Raw genomic sequence first — 23,136 nt, 5'->3', positions numbered from 1 at the left:
CCTTTAGTCCTTGAGATGGCTGATAGACAATAATGACTTGATGTTTCACTCGTAGTTATCACATGCATAAAATAAAAGATATCATCAGCAAAATTTGAATTGGTTTGAATGGCTTCACTGCAGAGCAATTACTGCATGCAATAAAATATAAATAGCACTGTCATTTGATGGTGGATGTGATGAATAAGCTGCCAGTGATCGAAATATTGATTTTGAAGTCATTGAAAGCGATAGTTTTGCGAATATGAGCCAGATGCTGAATGAAATGTGGAAGTGCGCTCTGAATGACAGCGATAGTAAAATCATCTGCTTAAATTGAACCCTTCTAAGTTTCAAAAGGTAACGAAATATGCCTTATTTTATTCTTCTGTAATGGTTCTTAAAATATCAACAGAGTTTTTGCTATACAATGATATCCCTTATTTTTCTATAAAGAACAATTGTCCATTCTTTGCCTTTTCTGGCCCTACCCAGAATGGCCTTCTTGATTATGTTTGAGATTTAGACACACTCTCTGTTTAAATCTAAATTAAAGACACATCTCTTCAGCCAAGCATTCACATAATGCATCCCATAACCTTGTTCTTTAGTTATACCTTTTTATATATATTTTTTTATGATCTTTTTTCAGCTCCATATTGAATCCAGCCTCTTACAAATAGCTAAGATGATCCACACACCTGAACAGAGATGAAACAAAAACCTGCAAGAACTTTAGATGACGCCAACCCTGAACCAACACACCAAACTGACATTTTTTTCTGAAAATGCAGTTACTATTTTAAAAGTGTTCACTTTTTTGCTTAAATACCATCATTTCCTTACTGCCTGAATTGTATTACATTAAAACTGTACATTAAGGCCCGGTTTCACAGACAGGGTTTAGATTAAGCCAGGATTAGGCCATAGTTTAATCAGGACATTTAAGTATTTTTTATAAACGTGCTTAGAAAAAAACATTACTTGAGTGCAAAACAAAGGCATTGATATATTTTAAGATCAATCAGTGCCATTTTATTTCAGTTGAAATAGTTCAGACTTACATTTTAATCTAGGACTAGGTTTAAGCCTTGTCTGTGAAACCGGGGGAAAATGTCAAATGGACTGTGACACAGTCACTCTTAATTATAATGTAGAAATATGCATTTTCTGTAAAGCTACTTTGAAACGATATGTTCTGAGGAGTTACACAAAAAATGTGAACTGAAACTTGTGATTATGCAAATTGAAAAGTTTTGATACTCAATATTGTTTTGACTGTATTACTATAATACATTTTTACCATTGCCATTAAAAACTGATGGCTCACCTTTTTTGATTATGAAAAATAAGCATAAGTAAATACTAAAAATTAACGGTTTACATTGTTTTTAATGTTACACAATATACTTTGTATTAAATTGTCAAATAAAACGGCTTTAATTAGGACACTAATATGACATCCAAAAAAAACCTGTTTATTTCTGTAGACATTCATACATTTTAATAAGGATCAAATGACTGATCTCAGCTTTCATAAGAAAAACCAACCTGTTTGTTCCTCAGTATCTTCTTGTTTCAGACTGAATACTTCTGCAATCCTTATGCCTTAATTTTCCTCTTTAATTAACGCCATCTTTATAATAGTGTCACGTGGATCTTAGATGCTTCACATGAGATTTTCTGTGTGTCTGGAGATTTAAAATAAGAATAATTAACAGAAAATCCAAACTAAATCTTTAAGTCAATTAGAGTAAAAGTTAAAGGTCTTAAATGATCCAAATAGCCCAAAAATAAATAAATCTTTCTGTTAATAAGTATTTGTAAGTAATTTTCAGTGGTATATTTGGCATTTAATAATTTCTAGATTACATTCAATAGATTCCACTTTCGTGAGAACTGTGACAGCTTTGAGTTTGTCGTTTTAAATGCATTCACACTGTTTTGTGCCCTTCGAATCACTGAATCGTTTTGAAAAGAAATTGATTCAATTGACTCGGAGTTTCAAAAAGCTCCGTTTCTCATCACTACTAATCCTGTGACTGAATTCGTGTTTACTGTAAACTGATTCACGAAAAAGGGAGCGAAATGAAAAGTATCGTGTTTGTTATTCACGTACAGATAGGTTTTCCTCACATACATAAAAAAAATCATTTAAAAAAAAATATTAAATGTTTGATGAAACACTGCAACGTTACAATGAATGATTATCAATTCATTTTACATCCTTGTAAAAACGATTACACTGCCTTAACGATTTCTAGAGATTTAAACACTGTAAACTCTTAAAAACACCAACCTCTCTTCAGCCGAATCCCAAACACAGGAGCGCAGTCTTATGGCGTCACATCGCCAAAGCAAAATAAAAGTCCTGTGTTGGCCATTAATACATTGTGTATGCAGAAAACATATACATAACAAACATATGTCCGCTGTATTCTGAGTTTAATTTCTGGTGAAATGGGTTTCAAGAAAGAAATAAGAAGTTATTGCAAAAAATATTTCAAATTGATTTAGTATTATTTTATATACTGTTGAACCTTTGCAAAAAATTGTTTAAAAAAATTGCTAAAATACTATTTTGTATTTTACGCACCTTTTTATTGATATAGATTTTTAATGTTATCATGTCCTCAGTGCAACGTAATCCACTTATAATCCAGAAATATTAACCATGAAATTATAAAAAACTCAAAATATTTATAAATAATGTTATAGACTAGGCTAAACTGCAACTACTTATACATATGAAACTATAGTTATTTTTGTTACAATTTAAATACTTTACGGTGTCTCTAAAGTCACCTTCCACCCTGTTAGTATGTGCTTTATTCTCGCCTTTGAAAATAGACTGCAATTCCATTGAGACCATTTTCAGGAAGTGATATTGTTAATTTTTCCCACTTGAATTCAACTGTAATATATATATATATATACACATATGTATGTGTGTGTGTGTGTGTGTGTGTGTGTGTGTGTGTGTGTGTGTGTGTGTGTGTGTGTACCAATAGCCAAAAATACCACCAAGATATTTTGTAAATTTCCCACTTTAAATATATCAAAACTTTATTTCTGATAAGTAATATGCATTGCCATGAATTTCATTTGGACAACTAAACAAACGCGATTTTCTCAATATTTTGATTTTCAAAGTTGTATCTTGGCCACATATTCTCCTATCCTAACAATCACACATCAATGGAAAGCTTATTTATTCAGCTTTCAGATTATGTATAAATCTCAATTTCGAAAAATTTACACTAAATACTGGATTTGCAGTCCAGAGTCACATTTAATTCCATCTTTGTTATACCTGATAATGAGCTAATTAGTTAAACCAAGGGGCTAATCAATATACAGTATATTTCAAGAAACCGCTCCACTTTCAGTTGTTTCAAAATTTAAAGGTCACATATTATGCACATTTTTGAAGGTTTATGTTAGCTTTTGATGTCCTTAAGAATATATGAAGAGTTTGGTTGCAAAACGCGATAAACGCCATTTTTTGACATTTGGATTTTATTATTGGAAATCACTGTTCAGATGTCCCTTAATCTATGTGTGAATTGCTGCCATTAATAAAATTTAAGAATGTATATTTTAGGCCTACTACAAAATGTATTTTTATCACAAAACGCGATATCCGCCAGACCAGTTTCTTTGCAAAGTGCGATATGACCGTACGTGCGCGAGTTCAGCATCCCCTGGGAAGAGAGTCACCGCCGGTGAAATGCTCCGAGTTTGCTTATAGATTCATTTAACGATAATATCAAAACAAAAAACATGTATTTTTTAAAAGAGGATTCAATAGGCTAACTAAAAAAACGTTCACCATTTAATTGTTAATACTGTAGGCGAGCTGTCAGTCACGTAGGTTAAACAGCTGTCTGTCAGTCAGAGAATCAAAGCTTCAGAGTCAAGCTAATGTCATGGATTTCGATGACGGATTGGAGCCGGTCATTCCAGCTGCTGTTGGGAGAAAGAGGAAGGCATCTAAAGAAAATCATCAAAGGGAGAAGACCAAACGGGCAAGGCATTCAGGGGAGGGAAAACATCCGAAAATGTATTGTGGTCATCGCGCGAGTAATGCTGGTCTGTGTCATGCCGACAAACTGTCATATGAAGATGTAGCCTTCAACTTCACAAAAATGTATAAAAACACTACAAAAGTGGAACGGGATAAAATACTCCTCCGTCTCTCAACAATAAACAAATGCAGCAGGGAACGAGTCTCCGCTGATTTCAAGAATCTGCAAGGCTACATTTCTAAGTTTATTTTTTAAATAATTAATTTTAATTATTATTATTATTATTATTATTATTATTACAGTGAAATAATACATTAAATATGACGGGGCGAGGCGAGCTTGTGTCGCGGACTCGGTGCAACAGAGACAAGAACTGTGACACCGCGCCTCCGCCCGCTCTGATCATAAAGGTTTGGTTTTCGAAAATACACACACAAACACACACACACACACACACACACACACACACACACACACACACACACACACACACACACACACACACACACACACACACACACACACAAAATGGTTCACTAGCTTTTCTTAACGGTATTACAGTAGTAGAATATAGCCTAAGGTGGATATATAGCGTTTTGCAAAAAAAAAAAAAAAAAAAGTTATGTTGTGTATGTTCTGGCCAAAACTAACTCAGAATCTTATTATTATTAATCAATTTTTGTATATACTATTCCATATATTTATGATGTTTTTTTTTTTTTACCAATTTAAGATGTTTGACAATGTTAAGATAAGTATGTTGCATTTTGGCATGGTTTTTGACTTATTTATGAACTATTTATCTACATAAAATTAAATAAAAAATATCCTGATTTGAAGAATATTGTGTCTCTGGCCTTCACTGAGCTCAAGTAATAGTTTTATGTACAAAAATTGTAAATTAACTTGACTGTTGATGTCTTAAATAATAATGTCAAATAACCAACATTTCTCAAAATGGATATATCTCGTTTTGCAACAAAACTCTTCATATATTTGCGGTATAAGTGCCAAAAACCATCTCAATATTTTTTACAGCTCCCCTCTTTGGAGCTCTGTCAAGAACATCCGTCTAATTAACATTCATGAGCCTCTCTTCTGATTGGCCTGTTGTTTTCTGAGTGACACACGGCCAGCTCTGTGTGAACAAAATCCAGAACCGATACCATAAAGGCTGTGATGTAGTGATGATGCACATTATCGTGCGACTCTTCACGATGAAAAATGTGTGCAAACTGGAATGAAGCAGCGATCAAGGAGTTCCTCACTATCAGCGCTGAAGCACAGATCTGTCGGCAGTTTCAGTTTAGTGCAATGCATGCGTTGCATTACACCTCACATGTCTTAACGTGATCTTTACAGGTTGAGTTTAAAGCACTCTCAGATTTCAGAAAATAACTGTGTGAATAGCTGGGTTTCAGTCACGTGATTATGATGACGTGCAAAGGCGGGGCGGGAGGGCAGGAAGTAAACATGGAGAATACGTCTATGGAGGAAACCGTTGTGGAGAGTCCGTATTGTATGAATTTAGAACCAGTTTCAAGAAATAGATACAAGGAGTTAGTAAACAGATATGTTGGATGTGACCCGTTCCTCATGAAGATGAGTGAGTTTTCAGTCGAACTTGAAGATTTGCCGACAGTGGACGCTGTTGACATCACCAACTATCTGTTCCTTCAGACATTGTACTACACCAGACAGCAAATGAAGGCATATAAAAGTCTGGAGGCGTACAACTTTTTTGTCAGCAGGTGGGTCCACAACCTCGGTACAAAACAGCTCCACGATGATCATCGTTTGGTCTTCGCCAGGGTGAGTGTTTGTTCTTATATTGTTTTATGTGTGAAAATGCTAGCAGTAACGGCTAACGTTATAATGTCAACAAACATGCAACACATCTTAATGACGACGTTAGACTGACAATCGTTTATATTTCAAGGTAAACCACTCTCAGAGATCAGGCGAAACACCTCTGGGATGGAGAAGTCATAGCAGGCACGAAATCTCTTTCTCTCACACACATACACACACACTGCTAGCATACTGGAGAGAGCTTTAAAGAGGTCATGAACTGGATTGTTTTATTATTTTATCATGTTGCCTGGGGTGCCCTTATAATGTTAGTTTGGTTTTTACATCAAATATTATATTGTCATAATTTGAAAATAACATGCATTTTTCCTAGCCTCTGATTTGAATGCTCTAGGCTATATTGCACATCCTCAAAATGTGCTTTGGCAATACTGTAACAAATGTCATGCCAATAAAGCTACTGAAACTGATTGCACTTTTCCCCTGGTGTAGATTGCATTTGAGGTATATATATATATATATATATATATATATATATATATATATATATATATATATATATTAGGGCCGGGACTCGATTAAAAAAAATAATCTAATTAATTAGAGGCTTTGTAATTAATTAATCGAAATTAATCGCATTTTAATCGCATATAAATATTTGACCTGAGAACAGTGAGCAGTACACTTTTTCATATGGATTTTTAGTATACCATTGAATAATGACTGAATACATAAGCTTAAGCAACAAAATATTGTTTATTTTTGTTCAACCAAGTCCAACAGACCGGTGCAATATTGCCATTAACTGTAGCAATCGGATATTTAGAAATGTAGTAGCCTACATTTCAGAAATTCAGGTACCCTATAGGTGTAGGTACCTATAGGTAGTAGTAATGCGCGGGTCGTCTCGGGTAACCCGCGGGTCGGGTCGGGTTCGGGCGGGTAAGAAATAGTCACTTTATTTGCGGGGCGGGTCATTAAAAAATAAAAAAATAAAAAATAATAAAATAAAAATGTATGTGTCACAAGGAGGGTCAGAGACGTTCGGATCCATTTGCAGCATTTATTAGGTAACACAAAACAAACAAACACAAAGGGGCAGGCAGAAATCGTCGTCAAAAAACAGGCAGAAAGGTCGGGCTGGCAGCAAGAATCAAACACGGGAGGGAGTCCAGGAATCAAAACACAGGGAAAACAAACTCGGGAAGAAACGCTCGGAAATACAGACCATACGGAACAATAAGACTTCGCAGAGTGGCTGTGTGTGTGAGAAGCTTAAATGTGATGAGGTGCAGCTGTGAGCGGTAATCAGTAAAGTGAGAGCAGGTGAATGCAGTGATAAGTGCAGTGGCTTGTGGGGAATGAAGTCCAGAATGTGTTGTGCAAGAGTTCATGATGATAGGATTGACCAGATACGTGACAGAGCCCCTCCCCAAGGAGCGGCTTCCAGACGCTCTAACCACCTTATACAACCTGGAGGGTGGTGGAGCGGAGGCGGAACAGGAGGAGGGATGGAGGGCCAGGTCCATGTAGGGGTACAGGAACTACAGACTGAGGCGGAGCCGACAGAGGGAGAAGCCATGGTGGAGGAAGGGTTGGCTCCTGCCTGGGCCGACCGACGGAGGTGGAGCCGGTGGAGCCCGAGGCGAAACTGGAGAGTCGATGGTCCTGGGCGACACAGAGGATCCGGAGGACCAAGGCGGAACCCAAGGCTCTGGCGACCCAGCGGAGATGGAGGTCCGGAGGTACGCAGCGGAGCCGGAGTGACAGAGGATCGAGGCTGTGCCCACGGGAGGGAGGAGGTCCACAGAGCCGGCAGGACGGAGTGACGAGGCGCAGCCGGAGGAGTACAGTCCAGAGGCGAAGGTGGGGTGACGACTGACCGGGGCGGAGCCGAAGAGACGATGGAGCCCGGAGGAGCTGGTGGGCCGACGGCCGACAACGGAGACGAGGGAGCACAGAGCCGGGGTGGAGCCGCAGGGTCAGAGGGCCGAGGTGGAGTCCAGGACTCTGAGACTGGAGGTGATGGTGAGGGATCCTTCAGTCCTGGACACCGATGGAGACTGGCAGTCCCACGGCAAGTCCTCTGCACCGAAGGTGGGATGTGGGTGAGCAGAGGGACTGTCAGGAGACAGAGGTGGCGGGACTGGAGCAGCAGGGAGGGTGGGTGGGAACAGTCCATGCATGAGCTCCGTGACCAGAACCGGGAAGACAGGAATCTCAGGACGACTGGATGGAACCAGCGGAGGCTCTGGAAGGCCGGGCGGGACCAGCGAAGACTCTGGAAGGCCGGGCTGAACCAGTGGAGATTCTGGAAGGCCGGGCTGAACCAGCGGAGATTCTGGAAGGCCGGCTGAACCAGCGGAGGCTCTGGAAAGCTGGGCTGAACCAGCGGAGGCTCTGGAAGGCCGGGCGGGACCAGCGGAGGCTCTGGAAGGCCGGGCTGTACCAGCGGAGGCTCTGGAAGGCCGGGCTGAAACAGCGGAGATTCTGGAAGGCTGGGCTGAACCAGCGTAGATTCTGGAAGGCTGGCCTGAACCAGCGGAGGCTCTGGACGCCCGGGTGGAAACAGCGGAGGCTATGGACGGCCGGGCGGAACCAGCGGAGGCTCTGGAAGGCTCGGCGGAACCAGCAGAGGTTCTGGAAGGCCGGGCTGAACCAGCAGAGGCTCTGGAAGGGCAGCCATCTTGTGCAATGGCTCTGGAAGGGTGACCATCTTGAGAGCAGACTCTGGAAGGGCAGCCATTTTGCGAACAGACTCTAGAAGGGAGGTCATCTTGTGAAAAGACTCTAGAAGGGAGGCCATCTTGCTTACAGAGTCATGCGAGGCAGCCATCTTGGCCGGGAACTCAGGAACAGAAGCCATCCTGGCAACAGGCTCAGGAGGGGCGGCCATCTTATGAACAGGCTCAGGAGGGGCGGCCATCTTGTGAACAGGCTCAGGAAGGGTGGCCATCTTGTGCTGTGGCTCTGAGCTGGAACTCACTGTGGAAAGTTGGTCCTCCTCCACAATTCCCACAGTAAAAGGAGAGCCACTCAACAAAAGAGCAAGATCCATATAATATTGCAAAGTGCAGCCCGGTTCAAACATTGGCATAAGGGAAGCCAATGGCTCTAAGAGTCCTCCACGGAAGAAAATCATAAGGCATTGATCATCCATAGAAGACAGATTTGCCAATTCGATGAAGGCCATGACATAATCCTCAATAGTCCGCTCACCCTGCTTGAGAAGCATGATCTGCACCGTTGGATTCATGCTGGAACCGGATGACACCATACTCGCTGCTGGATCCTTGTAGTGGCAAAGTCTTCTGTCATAAGGAGGGTCAGATACGTTCGGATCCATTTGCATCTGGCGACCCCGGCGGAGATGGAGGTCCGGAGGTACGCAGGGGAGCCGGAGTGACAGAGGATCGAGGCTGTGCCCACGGGAGGGAGGAGGTCCACAGAGCCGGCAGGACGGAGTGACGAGGCGCAGCCGGAGGAGTAGAGTCCAGCAGCGAAGGTGGGGTTACGACTGACCGGGGCGGAGCCGGAGAGACGATGGAGCCCGGAGGAGCTGGTGGGCCGACGGCCAGCAACGGAGACGAGGGAGCACAGAGCCGGGGTGGAGCCGCAGGGTCAGAGGCCCGAGGTGGAGTCCAGGACTCTGAGACTGGAGGTGATGGTGAGGGATCCTTCAGTCTGCACACCGATGGAGACTGGCAGTCCCACGGCAAGTCCTCTGCACCGAAGGTGGGATGTGGGTGAGCAGAGGGACTGTCAGGAGACAGAGGTGGCGGGACTGGAGCAGCAGGGAGGGTGGGTGGGAACAGTCCATGCATGAGCTCCGTGACCAGAACCGGGAAGACAGGAATCTCAGGACGACTGGATGGAACCAGCGGAGGCTCTGGAAGGCCGGGCGGGACCAGCAGAGACTCTGGAAGGCCGGGCTGAACCAGCGGAGACTCTGGAAGGCCAGGCGGGACCAGTGGAGACTCTGGAAGGCCGGGCTGAACCAGCGGAGATTCTGGAAGGCCGGGCTGAACCAGCGGAGATTCTGGAAGGCTGGGCTGAACCAGCGGAGGCTCTGGACGGCCGGGTGGAACCAGCAGAGGCTCTGGAAGGGCAGCCATCTTGTGCAATGGCTCTGGAAGGGTGACCATCTTGAGAGCAGACTCTGGAAGGGCAGCCATTTTGCGAACAGACTCTAGAAGGGAGGTCATCTTGTGAAAAGACTCTAGAAGGGAGGCCATCTTGCTTACAGAGTCATGCGAGGCAGCCATCTTGGCCGGGAACTCAGGAACAGAAGCCATCCTGGCAACAGGCTCAGGAGGGGCGGCCATCTTATGAACAGGCTCAGGAGGGGCGGCCATCTTGTGAACAGGCTCAGGAAGGGGCGGCCATCTTGTGCTGTGGCTCTGAGCTGGAACTTACTGTGGAAAGATGGCCCTCCTCCACAATTCCCACAGTAAAAGGAGAGCCACTCAACAAAAGAGCAAGATCCATATAATATTGCAAAGTGCAGCCCGGTTCAAACATTGGCATAAGGGAAGCCAATGGCTCTAAGAGTCCTCCACGGAAGAAAATCATAAGGCATTGTTCATCCATAGAAGACAGATTTGCCAATTCGATGAAGGCCATGACATAATCCTCAATAGTCCGCTCACCCTGCTTGAGAAGCATGATCTGCACCGTTGGATTCATGCTGGAACCGGATGACACCATACTCGCTGCTGGATCCTTGTAGTGGCAAAGTCTTCTGTCACAAGGAGGGTCAGAGACGTTCGGATCCATTTGCAGCATTTATTAGGTAACACAAAACAAACAAACACAAAGGGGCAGGCAGAAATCGTCGTCAAAAAACAGGCAGAAAGGTCGGGGCTGGCAGCAAGAATCAAACACGGGAGGGAGTCCAGGAATCAAAACACAGGGAAAACGAACTCGGGAAGAAACACTCGGAAATACAGACCATATGGAACAAAAAGACTTCGCGGAGTGGCTGTGTGTGTGAGAAGCTTAAATGTGATGAGGTGCAGCTGTGAGCGGTAATCAGTAAAGTGAGAGCAGGTGAATGCAGTGATAAGTGCAGTGGCTTGTGGGGAATGAAGTCCAGAATGTGTTGTGCAAGAGTTCATGATGATAGGATTGACCAGATACGTGACAGAATGTTGTGTGCAATTCCCTAGCCTATATTACATATTTGGGAATATCTATTTTCATATTTTATTAAGTTCTTTGATAAGGTTATCAACACATTACGTCACGAAAGCTTCAAGCAGCTCCCGCTGCCAGCCACAAGTGCATCAAAAGAACGAACATTCAGCTCTGCAGGCCTGGTGCTATGCGTATTTAAATCTCCTCTGATGCGCATTATCCTGTTTTAGCCAAAATCATGACAGTCAACCACATCCAGTCATATGTGAATGAATGTAAATATTCGCTAAAAACACACAATAAAGGCAGCAATAATGCAGTCAGGATTGTGGCGCCGTATTGCTTTGAAATGTATTTGGTTAGGCGCCTAATGCGTGTGCGCCTGCTGCGTCTCCCGCACCCTAGTAATGTAATTTAAATAGTACATAATAACGAAAACAATACCTTACAAATAAAAAGGAGCAGCGTTTTATGATCAGTGAATCTGTAAACCTTTCAGTCCAAGGATCCAGTAAACAAATGCCTTCAAATAGAAAGCTAAAAACGATATTCATATATGAAGCATATATACCCACTTTTCTTCCGGCACCGCTAACGTTGCCCCACTGATTATCTTGTTATTGATATGATTTGATTTGATTTTCATAGTCGTAAAGTATGTTGTTGCCAGTTTAAACAGGGATGTTTCCAAGCACTTTCTGTCCGCCGAAACTCATTCAGTGAGAAACATTCCGCATTCCAAAAATAAGTGCGATTAAAATGCGTAAAAAAAATTAACGCGCTATTTTTGTGTAATTAATTAATCTAAATTAACGCGTTAAAGTCCCGGCCCTAATAAATATATATATATATATATATATATATATATAAATCATATTGTATTCTATTCACAGACTATCAGAATCGTGTTCTCATGTAGGGGCAGTTCTTTTTTCCATTGAAGTTGGGGTAAAGATGCGAGATACAGCTTCCTGCACAACAGAGCAGTGCAAGTGGCTGATACCATCACATGTAAAAAGGTAAGGTGACACGTTCACTGCAAACCAAATGTTGGACAAAGAGAAGCTAAGACTGCAAAGTTACATAAACACCACATAAACACAGTTTGGCATCTCAATCCTGTAATGATAGCCTTACCTGTTCTGCTCACAGCCATTGGATAAATGCCAGATTTATACTGCATATAGATATGTTATGGTTATGGACCACAGAATTGTGGACTTAATGATCTTTGTGTTAACTTATTTTTAGATTCCTGCTGCTCCAGTAGCTCTGATCAGCTTCTCCTCTGCTAAAGCCAAAAAAAAAAAAAGCTTGACTGTTACATTGATGGCAGGACAACTGAAAACCAGGTTGGGAAATCACTTTCATGCCCAAGAGTGAAGAGAGGGTCAGAAACATATGCTAGTTTTTTGAGACTTTAAGCAAAAACTGTCCAAAGAGTGCAGCACTGATGGCTAGGGAGCCTTACTACAAAGAATTCATCCCCAAATCTAGTATGCTTCCTAAAACTGTTCTTGAATAAAGAACACCAGAGGACTCTGCAGCTACCCCCCCAAAGAGCTTGGAGAGCTATGCCAGGTATTCCAGCTAGAAGAGCTCATCATGTCCCAGGTCCAGGCTGTAGAGAGGGCAACTCGAAGTCAGAGTGCAAGCAGGATTTGGTTTAGGCAAAGAGCTGGACGCATAACTGCTTCCAAGCTGAAACAAGCTATAAAGACCAACCCCCAGCAACCATCCAAGAACTTGATCAAGGCCATATGCTACCCAGAAGCATATAGGTTCACCACAGCCGCTACAAGGTATTTAGGGTTTGAAGTAAGGGAAGGCAGAGGTAAGGCTGAGTGTAAACAGTGTTTATTTCCAGAAAAAGAAACACTGACAACAGAGGGTATAATTTGGATAAAAAAGAAGGCTGTATATTAAGTAAACCTTTATTACTGGTGGAATTTTAAATGAAATGTATAGTAACACATTGCTTTGGTGCACGAGCTGATAAGAGAAAAACGCGCAGTGGATTGAGTATGGTATGGACAGCCCTGAAGAGTCAACATTAGTTATAGGGTTATAAGACTAGGGTTATGCAGGAGTAGAACTAAGTATAGGGGTTTAGGGTAATGGCATTTAAATAACTGAATTGGCTCTACACATCCAATACTAAGTAATGATTTCCTTTTCATGTTTTGAATGTGTACTGTGTACAGTTATGGATGCAAACATGAAGCACAAGCCAGAGGAGTGTATGAGAAGCTGATGGGTCGGGAGCATGCAGGCTTCTCCTGTATGGACAGTAGTCTCTGGCTGAACCCCAAGTGGCCATACATGGGGTCCTCCCCTGATGGGATTGTCTCTTGTGACTGTCACAGAACTGGAATCTGCGAGATTAAGGTAATATTACTGTCTCTGTTGTAGTAAAGTCCCTTAATCTCGAGTCTGAGTTGTGTCTCAAGTCCTAAACTAACCAAAAAGCCAGAAAATATATTTGTTAATCTATTGTTCATGTCCTTCTCTGTGTGATTTTAGTGTCCACACTCAAGATGAAGCCAATCTGCGCTTGTGTGCTGGGGAAAAGGGCTTCTGCCTCATAAATGATGGGGATAATGTCATGCTGGACCGGACTCATGACTACTACTACCAAGTTCAGGAACAGCTTCACATTGTAGACGCTGAGTAATGTGATTTTGTTGTGTCGAACCACAATGACATTTTTGTTGAAATGATTTTGCCTGATCTTGAACTTTAGGATGATGTTATCCTTAAAGTTGAGTGCTTTTTTTAGAAACTGTATACTTCCATAAATACTGGGACAGCAAGTTACAAACTCATGTGTAATGAAAGGATCCAGGCACTCTAGAAAGTGGGGTGTGTGATATTGCTGTTATATCAATACTGTTGTATGAAACAAGAGTACATTTTGACTATTGTTATGAGTGTGGTCTTTGTGAGTTCTGGCTGTTAATGAAAACATTAAATGCCATTGAGAAGACAGAATTATACATGGTGGTTTATTTACAAGATTAGATTTTTCAACAATTGTTATAATAAGAACATGGTGTGCAATAACAGATTAGAATCCCTTTCATTACATATAATACATGTATCCAGTACAATTGGACTAGTCACTAGCCCTAGTATGAAAACATATTAACAGACTGATACATGTAGTACTACTCCCTGTCCTCTTACTTATCATCAGAGCCAAGAAACAGGAATCAGGTATTGGACTCTACATGTGTGAGGGCTTAGGTACTGGACTGACTGATTATTATCCCTATCCCTCCCTCCTCCTTACTCCAATGGGACAACAGAATCCGAAAGATTCATCATGTGTCAATCAATGCTAGTGCCTCACCTTGTTTTGTTGTCATGTGCTCTATGGGCATAGCCCTGCTTTGCAGAATCTGATATTTTCTTCTGACTAAACCGATAACTCTCAACATGAATATGCAAATTCGCAATTTTTCTTGTGTCTGCTACCTCATACACTGACAGCTGTTTTTTCCCCTTGGTAAATGCAGGTATCTGTAGTGAAGCACAGTAAAATCCCACACCATCACCAATATTGAACGCACGGTCTGCTAGGACAATATCTCCAGGTAACAGGTTTTTTAGGAGGCCACTCTCTTTTGTGATCTGTTTATCGCTGACTCACCCTCCCCAGGCACAAGATATGTAAGTTACATAGCCTTGGGGTGCAACACCAATCAGAAAGTATGGTGATGCTTGTAGTTTGACCACGTTTGTGCTTGGGCTAGTAAATTAGAGGGCTTCTCAACAAAAACTTCGAAACAGTCAACTATCACAGTAGGGCTGCAACGATTCGTCGATGTTGTCGACAAAAATCGATAATAGAAATAGTCGACAATGAGTTTCATTGTCGATGTTGTCGCCAGACATGTTTTCTCCGACCGAGTGAGGCATCTCTCTGCCGAGAGTCGCACATAGGCATTAGCTTCTATGCTGAGCGATAACATACAGAAATGGCGGCGTCCAATGCACTGAATGCAGCAGCTGTGCGTACCAAAACACGCCCGTTTCACACATACTCCGCCTGCAGTGCGTATTTTTTTTCCACACCCATGTTAACGGATCACAACGTTCACAATGTACGGACTGTAAACGCGTTCTGTGTGAGCGCAAAACGAGTCCGTGCTGCTTCTGCACCGCATACGTAACGCACACGGACTGTAGACGCAATGCAGACTGAGTATGTGTGAAACAGGCATAAAGTTTGGGAGCATTTTAGCCTGCTACGGCGAATAAAAAGATTACCTGCATGGTTTGTAAAGCAGTCCTTGTGCATCACGGCAGCACCTCTGTGATGCACGAACATTTAAAGAGAAAGCACGTCGGACAGTTGAATGAAACAGAGTTTGGCTGGCCTCGGTAAGATTTAAATAACATGGAAGCCAATACGTTTTGTTTTGGATATACATGTTTGTTTACGGTATTATTGCTGCTGATGTGCCTGCCCCTGGTTTACAGGAAGAAAATGTTTACTTGATTTTAATTTATTTTTTCTTATAAAACAAATGTGCCTGTCCTTTAAAAAGATTATAGAGTTTCTTAATTTATGCATTTATGTCTGTACTGACCGATTACTGTGCCTAAATGGTTTTAGACAGGGCATTTTTATTTACTTTTAGTATGAATTGGCCTATCAGCAGCAAAGTTCAATAAAATATGCATTTTTCATTGAAGTACCCCCTTCTTTCTTGTATTTACTATCATTTTCCACATAATTAAAGCAATCTCATGCTAAATTTGAGAAAAATTGAATAATTATCCGATTAGTCGACTAATCGTTTCAATAGTCGGTGACTAGTCGACTATTAAAATAGTCGTTAGTTGCAGCCCTATATCACAGCAACTTTACATCCAAATGCCTGTCTGAATCCCATTGGCATTGTAGCTTGTAGAACATGTCGCTCTGGCCACTCAATTTGAAATTACAACCTTTCATGTATTATGTCAATGACTTTATGCCAAACTCTAGAAGAAATTGGCAGAAAGATCTTGAACCTGAAAGCTAAATCTTTCAGCGGGAGATTTAGTCTCAGCTTCATCAAAACTAAAATGAACTGTTCAAATTTAGACAGCACAGACATAGGACCACAGCTGATGTAGGGTTTGCACAGCTCAAAAATCTGAATCAAAACTAAGAAGTTGGGAAGCCCCGTGTAGAACCTTGTCTTGTCTTCGTTTTTTCAAAGGACTGTGTGCAACATATCAGTGGGGAGCATGATTAGTTAATTCATGAATATGAATTATATGAATTGTTAAGTTATCTTTTTAACAACCTTTTTACAAACATGCAAGTTCTCGGGTCCAATTATACAGACTGATTTTAGTTAATGTGAATTATTGTGAAGTAATCTTTTTTTTTTTTTTTTTACAACTTTTTACAAACATACAAGTTTTCTGGTAAACATTTGTAACTGAATAATAATGCTGGTCACCTTGATCACCTTGCTGGTCCCATTCCCAATGATCCCCTCTGATTATGGGTTGTTGTCAGCTGGCTGCTTTGGTTCAGAGCTTTCGGCTGTCTGTGTCAGATCCGGGCTCTCATCTGTCTGTTGGAGATCCAACATAGCCTCTGCACATTCTGACCGTCTTTGTTGGGTCTTCCTTGGGCTTCATCCTCTGCTCTCGTTTAAGAGACGCCTCTGATTTGGGTTTAGTTTTTCAGTACCCTAAGTTGACCTTCTACCAACTCAACGTCACCCAAAGCGCTAGGACAGCCTAAAAAGCCCCAATGAAGTTCATATTAGACTACCGGTACCTTAATAATCATTACTAAGTAAATGAGCATTTAACGACAACCTAATGCTATATAAACACAGACACAAAAAACAAGTTGGCTAGCTAACATACCTCCGACGAAGTGGTCGCTGCAGACACGAGCATTAACAGACTATGCTACTCCCGACCGCAGACGACTTTAAAAATACACTTTTTACGGTGTTGTTCTGTGAGCTTTTACATTTCTCAGCTTTATTAGTGACAATCTTTGGTACTCTGTAAAACTCCCTTTTCCTTTTCTCGGTTTGAACGATTGGAGCAGCCGTAAACTACACAAAACATTGGCATTATTTCAGACGGCACTGGCAGATCCTCAGCTATTTCACTTCCTGCCCTCCATCTGAATTCCGCGCTCTTGCGATACAGCAGCGTGAAGTCACGTGAAACCAACCTATTGGTAAATTCAAGCTAAACAAAGGTAAATGAATGAAATAAAAGCAAACAGAGAAAGTGAAAAATACAAATACACAAATAAAACCAAAGTATAGGAGGAGGTTTCAACTTAATTGAGTCTAAGCAGAATGTGAGAGCAAGACCTTACAGAAATTTATTTTTATATAAAATATAAAAAAAAACATAAAAAATGAATAATCTGAAAAAAAAGCCTTGTGCATTACAGGGAATTATATTTAGGGATTTTTACAGTTGATTTGATACCTTTATCTCAAACTGTGTCAGAGATGAATGAATTTAAGTGGGTACAGTATATTAAACATACCAAAATACAGTTTCAGTACTGTATATAAAAACAAAGGATTATTCTGAAAAAAAAAACAAGCCTTGCCTAATCGAATGAGATAAAGATGTGTTATTTTAGTGTTCCATTTTTTTTTGCAGAACAAGTTTGTTGAGCTTCACAAAATAGAAAGTTGCTGTAAGAAAAGAGCTAAAGCATTGAAAATCCCCATTCCCGCCATCAGGGCAATAATTAAGAAGTTCCAATCAACTAAAGATGTTACAAATCTGCCTAGAAGAGGATGTGCCTATATCATCCTAATACACGATAAGGAGGAGAGTTTGAGTGGCCAAAGACTCTCCAAGGATCACAGTTGGAGAATTGCAGAGAATTGTTGAGTCTTGGGTTCAGAAAGCCTAAAAAAAAAAGATAAAACAGCCCCTACATCACCACATGTTGTTCAAGAGGGTTTCAAGAACAAATCCTCCTGGCTTTCCCAAAAACAATCTCCAGTGTATTCACTTGTCAGACATGATTGGAGCTTCAAACAGGACTGGCTTCTATGGTCAGATGGAACTAAAAATGTGCTTTTTTTGCAGCTAACCCTCCAGATGATTTTGGTGCAGACAGGGATAAAAAGTATCCCATGCCCCCAATTAAAAATAATGCTGGGTCTTTAATGTTGTGGACCTATTTTTCTGTAGACCCTGTACATCTTGTTTAGACACAGTACTTCATGAATTCTATCAAATACCAGCAAATAAAAAAACAAAACCTGACGGCCTCTGTTAGAAATCTTATAATGGGCCATGGTTGCATCTTCCAGCAGGACGATGATCCAAAACAAACATTAAAATCAACACAAAAATTGTGTCACTAAGCACAGAATTAAGCTTCTACCATGGCTGTCCCATTTCCCTGACCTGGGGCCGGATTCACGAATATCTTCTTAAGAAATTTCTTAAGATAAATTCTAAGAAGTACGTAAGAATGTTCTTAAGTGCAATTCTTGAAAAAATCTTAAGATATTCTCAAATATGTTCTTAAGAACATCTTAATTTCTTTCTTAAGAAAAAAAAAAAAGATACATCTACCTGAGTGAATACATGGCTGGAGACGCATTTATAAACACTTCAACGTCTTTTTTGCGGTTTCTGCAGATTATCCTAGTCATCATAAGCACGCACATTTTCGTCACGACCGTGTCTGGCGCTCGGCTTCATGTTTTTAATGCGCCGTGTTTTTGAACCGTTACTTTTAAAGGGTCTGTCTTAAGCTTTGGCGAACAGTTTATTCACTTTTGTGTTGTATTTTGTTGCCTTGTCTGAATGAACGCTTCCGTTATGTGTGTGCGCTGCTACAGCAAACGTGTCCTGCACATGCGCTAAATACGGCCAAAGATTATGTCGTATTTTTTTTCTGACTCGATTTTGTCGAGTTGCTACTAAGTTTTGATGACGGCAAAAAGTAGGGTCATACTCAGGCTAATCATGAAAGATAATTGTTTACATTATCAGTCATTGCTGTCACTTCAGCGAACTCATGCTCATCTCTAATAATAGTCCTAATATGTTTTAGATATGTAGCTAGTAGTGTTGCAATGCTTTAATATAACAGTTAATTTGAAATAACCCAATCAATCAATTAAATAATTATTACTATTTGGGATTTAAGACAAGTCTCGGGCTATCCTAACTTTAAGAAGTTATTTACGGTGGTTTTTAAGAAGATTCTTTTCAAGAATTAGAATTTTCCTCATTTATGTCTTAAGAACAATCTTAACCCTCATGTACTGTTCCGGGTCAATTTGACCCATTTTGATTTTTGAGTTGTCAGATATACTAGTTAACCTAGGTTTTTCTTTTTAAATTTAGGTGACTTTTCCTCATTTAGTATCATGAACATGCATGCAAAGTTTCAACACAATGATGTGTTTTAACATATCCATAATTTTTTTTTTTACGTTCGTACTGTTCCCGGGTCAATTTGACCCACCTATTTTAATGTTCTAGGGCAACTCTACCGACCCAAAATTGTACAATTTCTTGGTTATATTTTGTTATTTTAGTTTTTTACTAGCCTATGAAGCCAAAAAATCTGATTTTCCCACTTATTTCAATGCAGAAATATATTTTGTCAGCTACAAATGGTAAAAATGAGCTATCATTTATATTTGCAACTTATCTAAAATACGATTAAAACTATCTTGTTTTTCTTGATATTTTGTGTGTTTTTCTCATTTAGGGTCATGAACATGCATGCAAAGTTTCAACATGCCGATGTGTTTTGGCATGTCTAAAAAAATTTTTGTTACGTTCGTACTGTTCCCGGGTCAATTTGACCCACCTATTTTAATGTTCTAGCGCAACTCTACAGACCCAAAAAAGTAGTATTTATTGGTTATATTTTGTTATTTTAGTTTTTTACTAGCCTAGGAAGCCAAAAAAAGGAGATTTCCCCCACTTATTTCAATACAGAAAAATATTTTGTCAGCCACAGATGGTAAAAATTAGCTCTCATTTATTTTTGCAATCTGTCTGAAATACCATTAAAACTATATTGTTTTTCTTGATATTTTGTGTGTTTTTCGCATTTAGGGTCATGAACATGCATGCAAAGTTTCAACATGCCGATGTGTTTTGGCATGTCTAAAAAAAAAAATGTTACGTTCGTACTGTTCCCGGGTCAATTTGACCCACCTATTTTAATGCTCTAAGGCAACTCTACAGACCCAAAATAGTAACATTTCTTGGTTATATTTTGTTATTTTAGTTTTTTACTAGCCTAGGAAGCCAAAAAAAGGGATTTCCCCCACTTATTTCAATACAGAAAAAATATTTTGTCAGCTACAGATGGTAAAAATGAGCTCTCATTTATTTTTGCAATCTATCTGAAATGCTATTAAAACTATGTTGTTTTTCTTGATATTTTGTGGGTTTTTCTCATTTGGGGTCATGAACATGCATGCAAAGTTTCAACACGCTAATGTGTTGTTAAATGTACATACAGACAAGTCTATACGTTTGTAATGTTTGTGGGTCATTTTGACCCACATAGCCAGCTATTCAAAAGCACCTGTACAGACACAAAATAACATTTGCTCTTCAACTCCAGTCCAAGTGTTTTACTAATTTCAGCTCTAACCCTAACCAAACACACTTAAAAAAGTTAAATCACATTATTTAGAATTAAGTGTAAATTACAGAAAGACAAATGTAAAAAAAAAAAAAAAAAAAAAAGTCAGACAGATAGTATAAAAAACAAAACATTTCTTTGATGTTTGTTTTTGTTATGTCTTGTTTCACGCTCCTCTGTGCGGGAACAATGAGCTCTCCCGCACTTTTGCTCAGTGTTGCATGAGACTTTGACAGAGACAGCAGGAAAGATGTGCTCCCAAAGATTAACAGTAAAATAAGTAATTTCACAGGTTTTGAACTGTGATACTGATACCAGTGAAGATGTTTCAGAGTTAGAGGACTCTTCAGAGATAGAGGACAATGTTGAATTCAAAACATCAGAACTGAACAATTTAATATTGCTGTATAATGAAAAAAACATTCCCTTTTTGCCTAAGTTGGGTCATTTTTTGTTCTGTAGACTAAATTCATAAATTCAAGGAATTACTCAAGACAAGATGAGCACACAGCAAGTGCATGCTTTCTGCATACGAATTTCTTGCACTTCACACACATGGTTCTGGTTTTGCTGTCACGTTTGGATGGGCACACATCACATCTCTTCCTTTTTTTCCCAACATCTCTGCTCACTTTTTCGTTTTCTGTGGAACTGACTCCGGATCCACCTGCTTGCACTGACTCAACAAAAGCTGAAGCCGCTGGAGATCGAGGTGGACAGGTGCGTCTCTGGATCTCAGGCGTGATGAGAGCTCTTCCCAGCTCTTCCAGGAACACCCGACGTTTGTATGCTGACACGTCCAGGATGTTGTAGAAGACGACCAAAGGCCAACGGACAGTCTTGCGCTGACAGCTGAAGGAGTATGTAACTGGGCCTGAAGCCAAAGGTGGAGTCGACAACTTGGACAAAGTTACATCCTCCTTCAGCTGTCAGCGCAAGACTGTCCGTTGGCCTTTGGTCATCTTCTACAACATCCTGGACGTGTCAGCATTCAAACGTTGGAAGTGGAAGAGCTGGGAAGAGCTCTCATCACGCCTGAGATCCAGAGACGCACCTGTCCACCTCGATCTCCAGCGGCTTCAGCTTTTGTTGAGTCAGTGCAAGCTGGTGGATCCAGAGTCAGTTCCACAGAAAACGAAGAAGTGAGCAGAGATGTCGGGAAAAAAAGGAAGAGATGTGATGTGTGCCCATCCAAACGTGACAGCAAAACCAGAACCATGTGTGTGAAGTGCAAGAAATTCGTATGCAGAAAGCATGCACTTGCTGTGTGCTCATCTTGTCTTGAGTAATTCCTTGAATTTATGAATTTAGTCTACAGAACAAAAAATGACCCAACTTAGGCAAAAAGTGAATGTTTTTTTCATTATACAGCAATATTAAATTGTTCAGTTCTGATGTTTTGAGCAGCAAATGCAAAACAACAAAAACAAGTTAAAACAAACCAGCAAAAAAAGTCAGCATACTTTGTATTTTCAAAATTTGTCAAAACAAAACTGTAAAAAAAAAAAATAGAAATAAAAATGGTTTGGAAACATATTCATACATCATATGTTCCATTTGATGAGTATTCATATTAAAAGTTTACTGTTAGTACCTGAGTCTTTGTTGTTTTCATAGTGTGATTTTTGGCAAATTGTATTGAATCCAGTTAGGGTCAATTTGACCCAGACCGTACAGGAAGTAACTGAAATCGAACATTAAGTAAAAAGATGATTTTTTTGGGAATACAAAATATTCTTAACTTTTTTCTTATTTTAAAAAATAAGAAGAAAATGGCAGTTAAGAAGAAATTTCTTCTTAAGAATGTTTCGTGAATCCGGCCCCAGAACCTTGTATAAAAACTGAAGAGAAGCACCACCAACATGAAGCTGGGAAGAGAGAAATTCTGGAGAATCTATAGATTCTGTTTGAAGAAATGGCATCTGATCTCTTGTCAGGTGTTCTCCAAACTCATTAGACATTGTTAGAGAAAACTCAGAACTGTATCTCAGAACTGGAAAATGACGTTGCTATAATTGGGTGCCAATAATAGTGGCCAATGTGAACTAGAGAAAATATTTATTTCCAAGTGAGATTTCATCCTTTGGTTCTATTGATTACTTCAATGACAGGTTAGAATTTTGTGAATTTTTTTAATGAAAGATCAAAAGGATAAATTATGCAGATTTATTTTCACATCCACTTTTGCTTATATTTACCAAGGGTGACAATATTAGTAATAAAAATCTGACCAGCCCACATTAAAGAAAATAGTCCGGCCCCTGTGGCATTAGCCAGAATGCCATGCCTATATCCAGCTGGAATTCAAACGTCCCCCCACCCCCCCTCAAATACACTCCCCAGATTTTGTACCTCCCCTGCCCCCTAAATAGGCCTATGTATATATATATATATATTTCAATGTTCAATATTACAACTGTCTGTAGTACATGTTTACTCCTAATTTCACTTTATGATGAAAAATACAAAGACAATAAAGACTTTTAATTCAATTCCATTTAAAAGCTTTATTTAGTTGGCTTTCAACTATTAAAGCTAAAATTATTTTTCTTATGCAAATACATC

At 40.2% G+C, this 23,136-nt stretch overlaps 1 pseudogene; it reads right to left on the bottom strand.

Annotated features, from left to right (window-relative positions):
- LOC141322867 (uncharacterized) overlaps window positions 1-23,136 on the bottom strand; it is a 677,976-nt pseudogene that overhangs the window by 136,509 nt on the left and 518,331 nt on the right.

Source organism: Garra rufa, chromosome 1 (genome assembly GCF_049309525.1).
Source record: "Garra rufa chromosome 1, GarRuf1.0, whole genome shotgun sequence".
NCBI classification, from domain to species: domain Eukaryota; kingdom Metazoa; phylum Chordata; class Actinopteri; order Cypriniformes; family Cyprinidae; genus Garra; species Garra rufa.
The sequence above is the reverse complement of the archived record's forward strand: the minus strand, read 5'-3'. Positions and strand labels throughout refer to the sequence as shown.